The 12,978-nt window shown below is 37.5% G+C and overlaps 1 long non-coding RNA gene across 1 annotated transcript in view; it reads left to right on the forward strand.

Annotated features, from left to right (window-relative positions):
- The window catches only part of LOC148109819 (uncharacterized), a 47,986-nt gene extending 38,679 nt beyond the window's left edge, over positions 1-9,307 (forward strand). Inside the window, exon 3 of the long non-coding RNA XR_015724843.1 lies at positions 9,121-9,307. This is a non-coding gene — a long non-coding RNA (uncharacterized LOC148109819). The remainder of the gene's footprint in view (positions 1-9,120) is intronic.
- The last annotated feature ends 3,671 nt before the right edge of the window (positions 9,308-12,978 follow it).

Here is a 12,978-nt window from a genome sequence, read left to right on the forward strand (position 1 = left end):
GACAATAAGTAATTTCGCTATCTAAACACTTTCACATTCCCTTCCCACATTATAATAACAATTTTTAAAAAGACCTGTGTCCAAAAGTGCATTCAGCATGTATCCCCAGACAACACACATTCTATAGTTTCAACTTATTTGTTTCTAGTATTACTGGGAAGCAGGGGGAAAGAATCCAAGTGGTTTGAATTGTATAACAAAACCTACATGCCGGGAACTTTTTGAGTCACAATTCCAAAAGCGGTCCTCCAAATATGCATGTCCTGTTTCCATTATCCAAACAATTTTGGAGTGGCTTAGTGTATCCTAACTACCGAAGGCTTGTTTATACAGAATGATAGTGATGGCAAAGAATTCTGCCAAATACATTCTGTAGCACAGGTATGAGGCTTGCCTGAAGCATAGACCTCAAGAAACCCGGTCGTCTGGTTTAGCTTGGTACATTTAATCCCAGTATAAACTTTTCAAGAAAAAGTGGGATGCCTTGCAATATTCTATTCCTATGATGTTGGAGAGAAGTATATAAATTTTCCTTGACTATTGCAATAATTAGACAGATACTGAAGACTAGAGTAACTCTGGCAGTTTTAAAACATGGCTGCAAATTCTTTGACACTCCTCCCATTAAGAGATAGGGGCTCAGCCCTTCTCTTCGAATTTGAAAAGCTAGTGAAAATTTTGACAAAGAGAGTACGGCAGAAGGAATGCTGTGTGATTTAGAAGTCTGGGTCATAAAAGGTCATGCAGGTAAGCCTGTTTGCTGGAACATTCTTCTTAGAGTCTTGAGCCACCATGTAAGATCCTGACTGTCTTGCATCTGCCATGCTGGGAAGGCCTGGAGTAGGCATCCCGGTTGACAGTCCCAGCTGAGTCCAGGCTCCCAGCCATCTGTCCCTACTAAGGACACATGAATGAAGATGACTTGGACCCTCCAGACCAGTCCAGATTTTCCAGTTGAATACCATTAAGCAAACAGAAAATCCTCTAGGCAACCACTGCCTGAAATACAAACCACAAAATTGTGAGATGTTATTTTAACCACCAAAATTTGGAGAAGTTTGTTTCATAGCAACAGATAGCCAGAACCATTACCTCCTAAGTTATCTAGTCACTGATGGGCATGCCACTGTTCAGCAACATAGTTCTATCTGATAGACAAGAATCTGAAACACGAAGTCACACAGTAATGCAGGGCTGGAGCTTGATTTCAGTGATTACTGAGAACTGTGTGTTCTTTCTTCACTGTGCCATCTTTTCACATTGTTCATAAAATTTTCAAACTAGAATATTAAAAACAACTAAGTCCATTGGCTCTCAAATTGTGTTCTCTGGAGCCTTAGGCTTCCAAAAAAAAAAAAAAAAGGTGACTCAAGGATAGAATCGCCAAGCAAGAGAGGTTCTGGCTCTGTTTCAAACCATATTTATTCTGCTTTTAGTAGCTGCATTAAACATATTAATATTCCACTTAAGAGATCTTTTAAAAATGTTTCATTACTAAAACAAAACTGTCAAACACGGAAGTTTTCAAAGGAGTGATCTCATCTGAAATTCTCATTTTATAATTAAAAAGCCAAGTCTTGTGACTACATTTATCGTGGTGAGCACTGAGTAATGTATGAAATTGTTGAATCAATATGTCGTACACCTGAAACTAATATAACATTATATGTTAATTATACTTGAATTAAAAAAAGGCCACATCCTGAGAAACAAAGCATCTTGTTCAGTATTATATCTAGTTATGGGCCAGTCAAATTCTGATTCCCATCACAGTGATTTTACCATGATTATATAATTAGCCTGTGTCATGAATATTAGCAAGACCAAAGACCAAGATGAGTTAACTTATCCAATCAGTATTTACTGAACACTTGTCAGGTACCAGTTCCCATACCAGGTGGAGATACGGTGTTGACCATGAGATGCGTGGTCATTGTTCCCACTGTTGTTACCACTTGACAGGAAACACTTATCAACCAGTAATCCATGAGCTTCCTTCCTGAAAATGGCTTCCTGAAGATGGTGTCTGTCGCCATCTTATTCACAACAAGTGCTATCCAAAGGGAAATGTTTAAAGTCATATCGTTTAGTCTCTTGCTGAGGACAAATGTCGTGTTGTAAGAGAAAGAAAAGGAAGGGTGCAGGAACTATAATAATCCATAAACAGTAATGATTAGGTCCCCGTTAAGCAGAGAGGGCCATGGGCATAAGAGTACAAGGCAATCTGGAATTTTTAAGTTGTTATAAAATTACCAAAATGAACTTTCGAGAAGTTTTACCCACTTTAAGTTGTTTATTCAGTTTTGTTTGAGAACATCTCCTTAATTGTTCCAAGAATTTTTTTAAGTACTCCATGATTCAGGTAACATTTATATAACATGCTTTGTAAAGATTAAACTAAACTCAAGTAGGAATGTGAGACAGTTTTGAAAAAGAAATAGGCCACTTGAGAGGGTATAGGGACGTGGGTAATTTCTGAGCATCTACAGGCATAGAGATAACATATCAAAATATCTCATCAATTGAGTCATAAAAATTCCATCTCTTCAGCAAACCAGTTATAGAACTTATGAACCAAGTAACTCTTTATGACCAAGTTAACACCATGGACTCTTCACTTTTAAAGGTGCAAAGACATATTTTAAACTTTTTATTTTAATTTAAATTTAAATAGGCAAAGGCTTTGCTTGAATTCTTGACATAGTCTAGCTGTAAGAACAATCTTTCCAACACATTCTGTTCTTTAAAAGACTCCAGTTTTGGCAAAATCATCTTCGGTTCATCAACAAATCCTTTGCTTTGCATAGTCCACAATTTAAACTGAAGGTATTTTACTTTTTTTAATAGAAAAAGCTCATTTATCTGGCATTGTCATCATGGGATATCATGCAACTGCGAACTAAAATTCCAGAAAGTGATCATATTTAGTTTGTATAAATTATTGGTTTTCACATCTATGAAATAGAAACAAAACTCTCTTACACAAATTTATTTTTTTAATTGCTCTTTTATTTATTTTTGTTGAGGTATAATTGACATATAACATTACATTAGTTTCAGGTGTGCAACATAATGATTCGAAATTTGCATACATTATGAAATGATCACCACAAGAGCTTTAGTTAACATCTGTCTGTCACCATACCTTGTTACAAAAATTTTGTCTTTTTTTTCTTATGACAAGGACTTTGAAGATCTACTCTCTTGGCAGCTTTCATATATGCAATACAGTATTATTAACTATAGTCACTATATAGTACATTACATCGCCACAAACTCATTTATTTTATAGCTAGAAGTTTGTGTCTCTTGACCACCTTCACCCATTTTGCCCCTCCCCTCCCTCACCCTGGCAACCACCAATCTGTTCTCTGTATCTATGAGCTTGTTTTTTTTTATTTGTTTGTTTTGTTTTTTAGATTCCACATATAAGTGAGATAATACCGTAACTGTTTTTCTTTGTCTGTCTTATTTTACTTAGCACAATGCCCTCAAGTTCTATCGTTGTTAAAAATGGCAACATTTCATTCTTTTTTTATGGCTGAATAGTATTGTGTTATATATATGTAAAATAGTATTCCTATTTTACCACAACTTCTTTTTCCACTTATCCATTTATGGACACTTAGGTTGTTTTCATATCTTAGCTATTGTAGATAATGCCTCAATGAACACAGGTGTCCATATATCTTTTTGAGTTACTACTTTCTTTTTCTTTGAATAAATATCCAAAAGTGAAATTGCTGGATATGGTAGTTCTATTTTTAATTTTTTAAGGAACTTCCATAGTGTTTTGCATAGTGGCTACACCAATTTACAAACCCAACCAACAGTACACAAGGGTTCACTTTCCTCCATATCCTTGTCAACACTTGCTATCTCTTATCTTTTTTAATAACAGTCATTGTAACATGTGTAAAGTGATAGCTTACTGTGGTTTCGATTTGCATTTCCCTGATTAGGGATGTTGAGCATCTCTTCATCTGTCTGTCTGTTGGCCATCTATATGCTCTCTTTGGAAAAATGTCTATTCAGATACTCTGCCCATTTTTAAATTGAATCGTTTGGGTTTTTTTGTTATTGAGTTGTGTAAGTTCTTTATGTGTTTTGAATATTAACCTTTTATTAGATATATGATTTGCAAATATTTTCTTCTGTTCAGTAGATTGTCTTTTTATTTTGTTGGTGGTTTCCTTTGCTATGAAGAAGCCTTTTAGTTTGATATAGTCCCACTTGTTTAATTTTACTTTTTGAGTCAGATCCAAAAAATCATCAGCAAGGCTAATGTCAAGGACCTTACGTCTATGTTTTCTTCTAGGAGTTTTATGGCTTCAGGTCTTACGTCCAAGCCTTTAATCCAGTTTGAGTTAATTTTTGTGTATGGTAAAATAATAGTCTAGTTAGATTCTTTGCATGTGCTGTTCAGCTTTCCCAGCACCATTTATTGAAGAAGCTATCCTTTCCCCATTGCACGTTCTTGACTTCTTGTAAATAAATTGACCATATATGCATGGGTTTCTCACACAAATTTATGCTGATGATTATTTAATTTTTGGTGATTCAAATGGCTCAACAAAGATGGAGTCTCAGCCTCACATTGTAAACACTTATTCTCATTGTTTAGGGCAGTGTAAATGATGACAAATACCGGGTTGGGTCTCTAGTAATGCAGGAGCAAAACTTTGAAAATGCTTTTAAAATCAATCTTCTATGGGAGAGTTTTACTTCCATTTGTTTAAAAAGCATCCTTAAAAATAAAAAAATAAACTTCATGCACATACACAAACACACACACATAGTTACATATATGTATCTATCTCCCTAAGTCAGAGATTTTTGTGACGACAACCTTTTTTCTTGAAGCTTTATATACCCTGCTGTTAGTACAGAGCCCATCTCAAAGACAGCACTCAATAAATGTTTGTTGGCAGAGCAGATAATAAATAGTACTTCATAGCATCTCACCTACGTTGATTAATTTCGTCTTGTTTTTCACAGCAACCTTATGACAAAAGAAGGTCAACTAAAAAAATGAGGCTTAGAATATTTATGACTTTTACAGCCATGGTATTATTCTGTGGTGGAACCAGAACTGGACTTTCTTGACAGAATCCTATCTCCTTTCCATCCCTGGACCTGGTTCCCCTCGTAGAAGGAGAAAATAAAAGCTTTCAGGGTTTTTTTTATTGTTATCGTTGTTATTCCAGCAGAGTAAATCTGTGTTCTATTTATTCTCTAGCACTTTCTCATTTGTTTCACAATATTTACACAATCTGTAATCCCCTATATATGTGTGTATTTGCTTGTTTATTGTCTGTCTCTCCTACTAAACTCTAAGTTCTATAAGAGTAGGGAGCCGGTGGCTTTCATGACTCAGACCCCAGCCCAGTGCCTTTGGCTTAGTAGGCATTCAAAAAACACGTGTTGACTGTTGAAAGCTACAGAAATTGTTTCCATTCCGTCTTCAATCTCCAACTACAGTAAATAGTGATAGGAAGCCTGTGGACCGTGGGTGGCAGGGAACACGAGGAAATGAGGTGGCACAGGCAACACCAGCACCAGGCGCCTCAGATCCTATCTTTGTGATCTGACCACACTCTCAGAGCTGGGTAACTGACATTTATCCTCAAATATTAGCTTTCCGTCTCATTCAGATGTTGCTTCCAACAGAACCTGACATTTTTGTGTGCAATTGATTTCCTACATAGGAAAAACAGAACTTGAGAATCCTTATAACTTGGCAAGTATTTTCTTTCGTTGTTGTAAGCTTTTTTTTTATTTTTGAAAATAAAACATGCACCTGATACAATACTCAAACAAATAATGTATTAAAAATAACTCTTCCACAAATCTGCTCCCATTTCCAGAGAAAATCTCTTGTTTAGTTCCTTGTAAATCCTTTCCCAAAGGTTTGATTGATTTACTCCTCTATGTGGATACATGCATGGATGTATGTGTGTGATCTTATAATTTATTATCCTCATCCAGACACTTTTGAGGGTGAAAGAAGGTGCAGTTAATAGTTATGTAGGGACAGCAAGCGTAAGCCAAGATTGTCCTTAGCAAACCTTGACACGCGGTCACCCAACCTTGAAGTGTTACCCAAACTCTTGTAGTGTGCATCAAGATCATGACCTTTAAGGGCCTGGTTTGCTGAACTGTCCAGCTGTTCTGTCCTTTTGCTTTAGAGCTTAGTTTGTGATGAAGATTTTACTGGTCCGTAGGGAAAAAAGAATTAAAATTCAATCATGAGATTATAACTCAGCTAAACTGACTGAATTCAAAAATTTATATCATATTCTGAGATTATGCTCTTCCAACTCTTTTTGGTACTTAAATGTCATTTCGAGTGTGTAATGGTTGTCATTTTCTTTCTCTCTCTCTCTTTTTTTTTTTTTTAAAGATTTTATTTATTTATGTGACAGAGAGACAGCCAGCGAGAGAGGGAACACAGCAGGGGAGTGGGAGAGGAAGAAGCAGGCTCATAGCGGAGGAGCCCAATGTGGGACTCAATCCCGGTACGTCGGGATCACGCCCTGAGCCGAAGGCAGACGCTTTAACGACTGCGCTACCCAGGCGCCCCATCTTTTTTTTTTTTTTTTGGTCAGTTCCAGTTTGGATTTCAATTACAAGGAACAATAACCCATTAAAATAGGCCTAACAAAAGTTTGGAAGTAGGTAGTCATGAGCCGCTGTGAAGGTTCAGTGGTGTCAAAAAGACTCAGGCTCCTTCTGTATCTCTGCTCCACCATCCTATACATGAAACCTCCTCAATTCATGGTAGTAAGACCATCACTGCGATTCTAGGCATCACATTCAAGTTCCAGGCAGAAAAAGTAAGGGGAAGGGCCTTCTATTCATAGTGCTTAGTTTATTAAAAATTTGGCAGTAGAAGCCCTCCCTAGTAGATGTCCTTTTATATTTCATTAGACAGAAGTGGGCCATGTCACAACCTTCAGACCACTCACTGCCCAGGGGACATCAGGACAGCTCGAGAGCTGTTTAAAAAAACAAATCCCAGATCATGTGATGCCTCTGCTCAATCCTCCAATGGATTCCCCATTGTGCTCAGGGTAAAAGCCAAGGTCTACCTGATTCTATACCGTCTGACCTTCACCGCTGTAATCCCTGTCTGATCTTTCCCTTACTCATTTTCTCCCTCACTCATTCTGGTCCAAATGCCCTGGCCTCTGCTGTTCTTTGAACACACTCAGTATGCCTCCTCTTAAAGGCCCCCATGCTTGCGGTATCCTCTGCCTCCAGATGTCAGTATGACTCACTGCCCTTTCACTGAGGCTGTCTCCAACCACCCTATGTAAAGTAACCACCATCCTCCACCTCAGCCTATCACTTCCTACCTCATCTTGCTCAGTTTTTCTCCCTAGCTCACCACCCGGCACACTGTCTTTGCTTATGTAGATAGTAACTGTTTGTCTCCTCCCACTAGAATATAAGCTTCTTGAAGGCAGGGGTTTTGTCTGTTTTGTTCACTGCTCTATCCCTAACGCTTAGGGTGGTGCTGGCTCATAGTAGGTGTTTGATAACACATTGAATCAATGGAAGAATGACCACAGTGGTCTTGAGTCTCATGATTCACCCCTAGGCCTGAAGTAAAGGCCTACCTTTCCCAAGACCAAGAGATCTCTCCTCTCTAACTGAACAGGCCTGACCTGGCAAGGAGGAAAAGGCTGACACGTAGGTAAGAGGCAGCATCATCTACAAGGCTCTTACTCAGGAAACTGAAATATTGAAAACCAAATTTGGTTCCACCCAATTTAAAAACAAACAAACACCAAAACTATAGTATCTAGAAACCTCCCTGGGCCCTGAGACGACTGCCTCCCTACCTCCCCTTTGCCCTGCCCCATCTATGGTGCTGATGACCTTGATCCTCTGACCTGCTGAGTTGGATGTCGCTTCTGGGACCCTTCTTAGCTGTTTGCCTTCAATCCTGACAGTCTCCACTTCCCGGCGCTGCCCTGTTTGTAGCTCCTTCTCTGCCCTCTAATCCCTCCAGCTGTTGAAAATGGGACCCAAACAAATAAACCACTCTTCTTTTTTCTCTTAACCATAAATTCCTAAGAAGCAAACCAACAATAAACCCTAATAACTAAATCAGTCAAAATTGAAGAAAATCTATCAGATACCTCGAAACAAAATGTATTAGAAGGCACATGCAATAAAACATTACGTAGTGAAATAATTTCAAAATTATTTAAGTTGCATTTCTGAAAGATAAATTCTCACCCTGTTACTAATTTGAATCAAGATTTTAGTCTTTGGTCATCGATCGCCATTGGAAATGTAATTAGATTCAGAATAACATGTTCCAAATTGTTGTTTTAACTCTTACAAATTGTTTTCTGCCTCTAAAGTTTACCCCTCCACCTCCACTCCTCCCCCCGTCGGGGCTGTCACAAACTTGTGTGAGGAGTTCACCTCTATTATTAGTCTTGTTTTTTAGCAAAATGATGATCAAATGTCAGGAAATTGGTAGCATTCTGCCTAATTCTGTGTTGCACAATTCGGAGAATGGATGTATCTACCATGTGGAGAACAGCCAGTGGGGTTGTGGGTGGGAGACAGGGAAAGGAGGACAGATTTCCCCCCATTCCTGGCGTGCAGAGAACATCTGTTCCTTTATATTAAATGGAAAATCAGGCTCACCACAGCACGATAAACCAATTTCTGGGTATAATTGGGTATTTAATATTCAAAAGAAATAGAATGCTCTGTAAAAACAATTTTCTCTTGGCAAGTGGGACTTTCCTTTTGAAATTTTGTGTAAGATTAAATAATCTTTTATCACCATTTTGACATTGGATTTCAAAACAACCTTAAAGTGTTTTATACTCATTTGGTCTTAAGATGATAAACAGATTGATGGCCCCATTGAGGAGACATGATGTGTATATTTTCATAGAATAAGTTGATGTCACCACCATTGAATGAAATGTCTCCAACCCTTGCTCTAGTCCCTGTATGTATGTGTGGACATGTGTGGTGAACATACATTCCATTTGGTTAAATATCCGTATATTTAAACAATGGTGAAAAAACTGATTGGAGCAGTACTATCTGGGGTTTATGGAATGACATTTTTCTTTTTTTCTTTTTAAGTAGGCTCCATTGGGTGTGGAGCCCAATGCGGGGCTTGAACTCATGACCCTGAGATCAACACCAGAGCTGAGATCAAGAGTTGGACACTTAACGGACCAAGAAACTCAGGCGCCCCATGGAGTGACAAATCTCAACAGAACTTCCCTTAATGGTGTGGAATTCAAAGGAGGGGAGGTTTTTTTGTTCAGAGTGGTAAGTTAAGGGGAGTTTTTTATCCCAAAATATATTAAATTATAGTATTTTTTTCCCCTCTGTGCTGGGTATTCCACTGCACTGACTGCAGCAAGCTGAATATCCAGTTAGCTCAGTACAACCTAAGAATACTCAGTCTTCCAAAATAATTACTTGGGTTCATCTATAAAAGGTTGAAACTCTCCAATAAAAGCAAATACAAAGACATACTTTAAATAAACTGTGTGTGCTCTCCCATAGTTTCCTTTGTCAGACTCCCAGAGAAAGCCCATTATTCCTCCAAATGAGTTTTCTGATCACTTAAACAAATAGAGCGTTCTGTTCCTCTCATTACTTGTCATAATGAATATTCTCAAATTAATGTACCACACAGTTAATATGTATGACATTGTTGTTTTCTTACAGATTTGCTGTCAAACTTTGAAATAAACAGGTCCATAGTTAGAGAATAGATCTATATGGTTTCAAATATTTTCAAAGCTCATTTCTATTCCTTCCATTCTAATTTCTGAAAGAATAACAGAAGCATAATAAGTGTTTCCTTTCTTGAATATAACTTCCTGAATCTAGTGAGAAATATAGGACACTAAAAATGCTAAACCTCAAAACCGAAATCTTCCAATATCTATCAACAAATAATAGCTTCTCTCTCATGTTCAGAAGTTGGCTTTAACAGACATTAGAATTTTCCATTGCTATTGATGTGGTTTAGAGAAGTGAGAAGAAGATGGAAAAGACATGAGAATCTTCTTCAATTCTATAGGGCAAGATGCTTTCTAGGATGAAATTCAAGATGTGTATAAATATAGGTCCATTCTGAGTTAATATGACCATTAGGACACATTTTAGAATTATGTAAGTTTATAAGAGGAGGATTTGAATAAATCTGTATTTATTAAGCAAAAGATATTAGAGATAAAATGATGCTTTTTTCCCCCTTTTTTCTAAGGAGTATAGGTGTCAGGTTCAGGATGATCAGTAATCTGATGCAGGTTATCCCCTCATCATGGGACCTGTCCCAGGAGAAATTTTCTCTCCTCAACTTTAACCTCCCAGGTAAGTTCTGTTCCCTTACTTTCTCTTTTTAATTTTCTGAACTTTACTGTACTATTCAGTGGGGGCTTAGGAATTCAGATTTTCACAGTAATTACAGTAAATGAATGTGAATGGGTCCTTGAAGCCTCAAAGTAAGGCCAAGAGAACTTTAGCTTTAAAAAGAAATAAGTATTGTCAAAACAAAACTACTCAGGAAAGCACCAAATGAACTTTTAATTTTAAAAAACAGCTTTTTTTTTTTTTTGGTGAACTCCCAGAGAAAAAACAGTTAAATGTATCCCTAGAAAATGGGTTGTTAACTATAAGGCAGTTAATTTTAGGGGAACATTTTCCAAACATGATGACTCTGTTATCTGTTATTCAATATTAAACTGAAGTGTTTTGGGGAATAATTAGAAAACTGGGCCAATTGTCAATTTCATAATGGGTCAAAATTAAAAACTTTGTTTTTAGGCCTTTTTCACATCCATTGGAGATATTTGTAACAAGATAGAAAAATCAGATTCTACATCTGTAAAGAATCTTGGAAAAGTCCTACCGGGTCCACTCCTTCCTGTATCCCAACCCACTTCCTGTTTATTTACGATGAGAAAACAGAGAGGCCAGAAAGCTTGTGGCAGGCTGCCAGTGGAGCTGAAGTAGCTTAGGTTTAAGCACATGCACCAAGAGTTCACCCGCTTCTGATTCTGGCTCAGGAAGTTCTCACCACCTAACTTTCTAGAATGCAGTCATCATCTTACCAACTCTTGGAAAGTTTTATAGAAACTTTCACCCTACCCCATCCTCTGCCATTCCTTTGCAAAACCATGATACACAATGCACATGGCATCTGTCTGCTGTGTCGTAATGGCTGATTTCCCTCTATCTCCTTCATTAGACTGGGAGGGCAGGTATTATGTGTCTGACTTTCTGTATCCTCAGCACCTACATAATACCCAGAATATATTAGGAGCTTAATGATCTATGTATTTAAAAGTTTCAATCAATAGAATTATAGTCTCCTTATTTCTTATTTCTTTTTTTTAATAGTCTCCTTATTTCTAAGACTACATTTTTCTCTATGCGTTCTATACTTAGGCAATGCAAACATTTATTATTTTTTTTAAGATTTTATTTTTTAAGTACTCTTTATACCCAACATGGGGCTTGAACTTATAACCCTGAGGTCAAAGTCACATGCTCCACTGACTGAGCTGGCCAGGTGTCCCATGTAAACATTTATTTTTATTATTACACCGAACATTTGGATTTTTTGTTGCATATTTATTTTGTTTGTCTACATAGCATCCATTTCCATTTTCAGTTCGCAATACTGAGAAATAGCTCTACTCTATGTGTGGTTGGGTAGGGTGGAACCCACCTTCAACTCCAGGGGTCTCAGGAGACCTGATTGCTATATTTCATATCTTTGGCTGGAGAAACTGTTCCATGGAAGAGTACAGAACTCAAGCCAGATGAATCTCACTAAATCCTAGGACACTTTGGGAACTCTTTTGGAGGAAATTCTCCTTAGGCTAAAACTGGTATCAGTAAATTTGATGTTAGTTTATACCTGCCTGGGGCCACTACTTGGAGCCTGATAGTAGTGAAGCCAACAATGAGGGAAAAAGAATTGTGAGAAAAACAGATAAACGTTTGATAATATCCCTCGAGCTTCTGAACCTAACCATGCATGAAATGAGTATATTAATTACAATGCCCTTGGGTACACATAACAAAACATTGCAGTAGAAGTGATCATTGCATTTCATCTAACAAAGAGTTCAGGGGTAGATTGTTCCGGATTTGCCCCACATCTCTTGTGTAACCACTGCAGCATCACATCCTCACACAATCATGACTAAAGAAAGGAAGGAAAATTCTTTTCCAAGGGTTCCAAGTTGACTTCTCCTTGTGTCTCATTGGCCAGGATTAGGTCACATGCCCACACCCTAGCTGCAAGGGAAGCTGGGAATCTGGGTAGGTGCAGATTTGTTGCTTTCCACCTGCACAGTGAGAGATAGGCTTTTCTGGCAAGGGAAAGAACAGTATGGGGTGGGAGGTGGCAAGTGGGGGTGTGTGTGGGTGGGGGGGAACCACTAGTAGGGTTTACCACACTGATTTTCCATGGATTTTTCAAATACCTGAGGGAAAACAGTTCATTTATTTAAGCTATTTTGAAGCAGCTTCTGTCCTTTGCAACCAATTGTGTATCATAAAATATTTCATTTTAAAAATTTATCTTTTTATTATAAATTTTAAAATATTTAAGAGAAATTGCTTATAAATTAGTGTACTATTACCAAAGAAATAGAAAATTATAAAGGTTATTCAGTTTTAGAAGATGGGTTTGCTGTCCATATTTTCATACAGGTGACCCAAACATAAATTCCTGGGTATTAAGTAGACCACTCATGCACTTACTGAAAAGATAACTGAGCTGTTATCTCACAAATAGGGCACTGGAACAATTTCAACATAAAATCAGTTAATATTTCATAGGGTTCTTCATCTTTATCTTGTTTTCAATCTTTGAGGTAAAAATATTTTCAGAATTTAAGATTACTGTGCTCTTTTATCCACCACACATTCTGTAAATGCATGTCATTCCATTGCTCACTGCTTAAATTT

The sequence above is a fragment of the Ursus americanus genome, chromosome 6 (assembly GCF_024610735.1).
Source record: "Ursus americanus isolate L20-20 chromosome 6, mUrsAme1.1.p, whole genome shotgun sequence".
NCBI classification, from domain to species: domain Eukaryota; kingdom Metazoa; phylum Chordata; class Mammalia; order Carnivora; family Ursidae; genus Ursus; species Ursus americanus.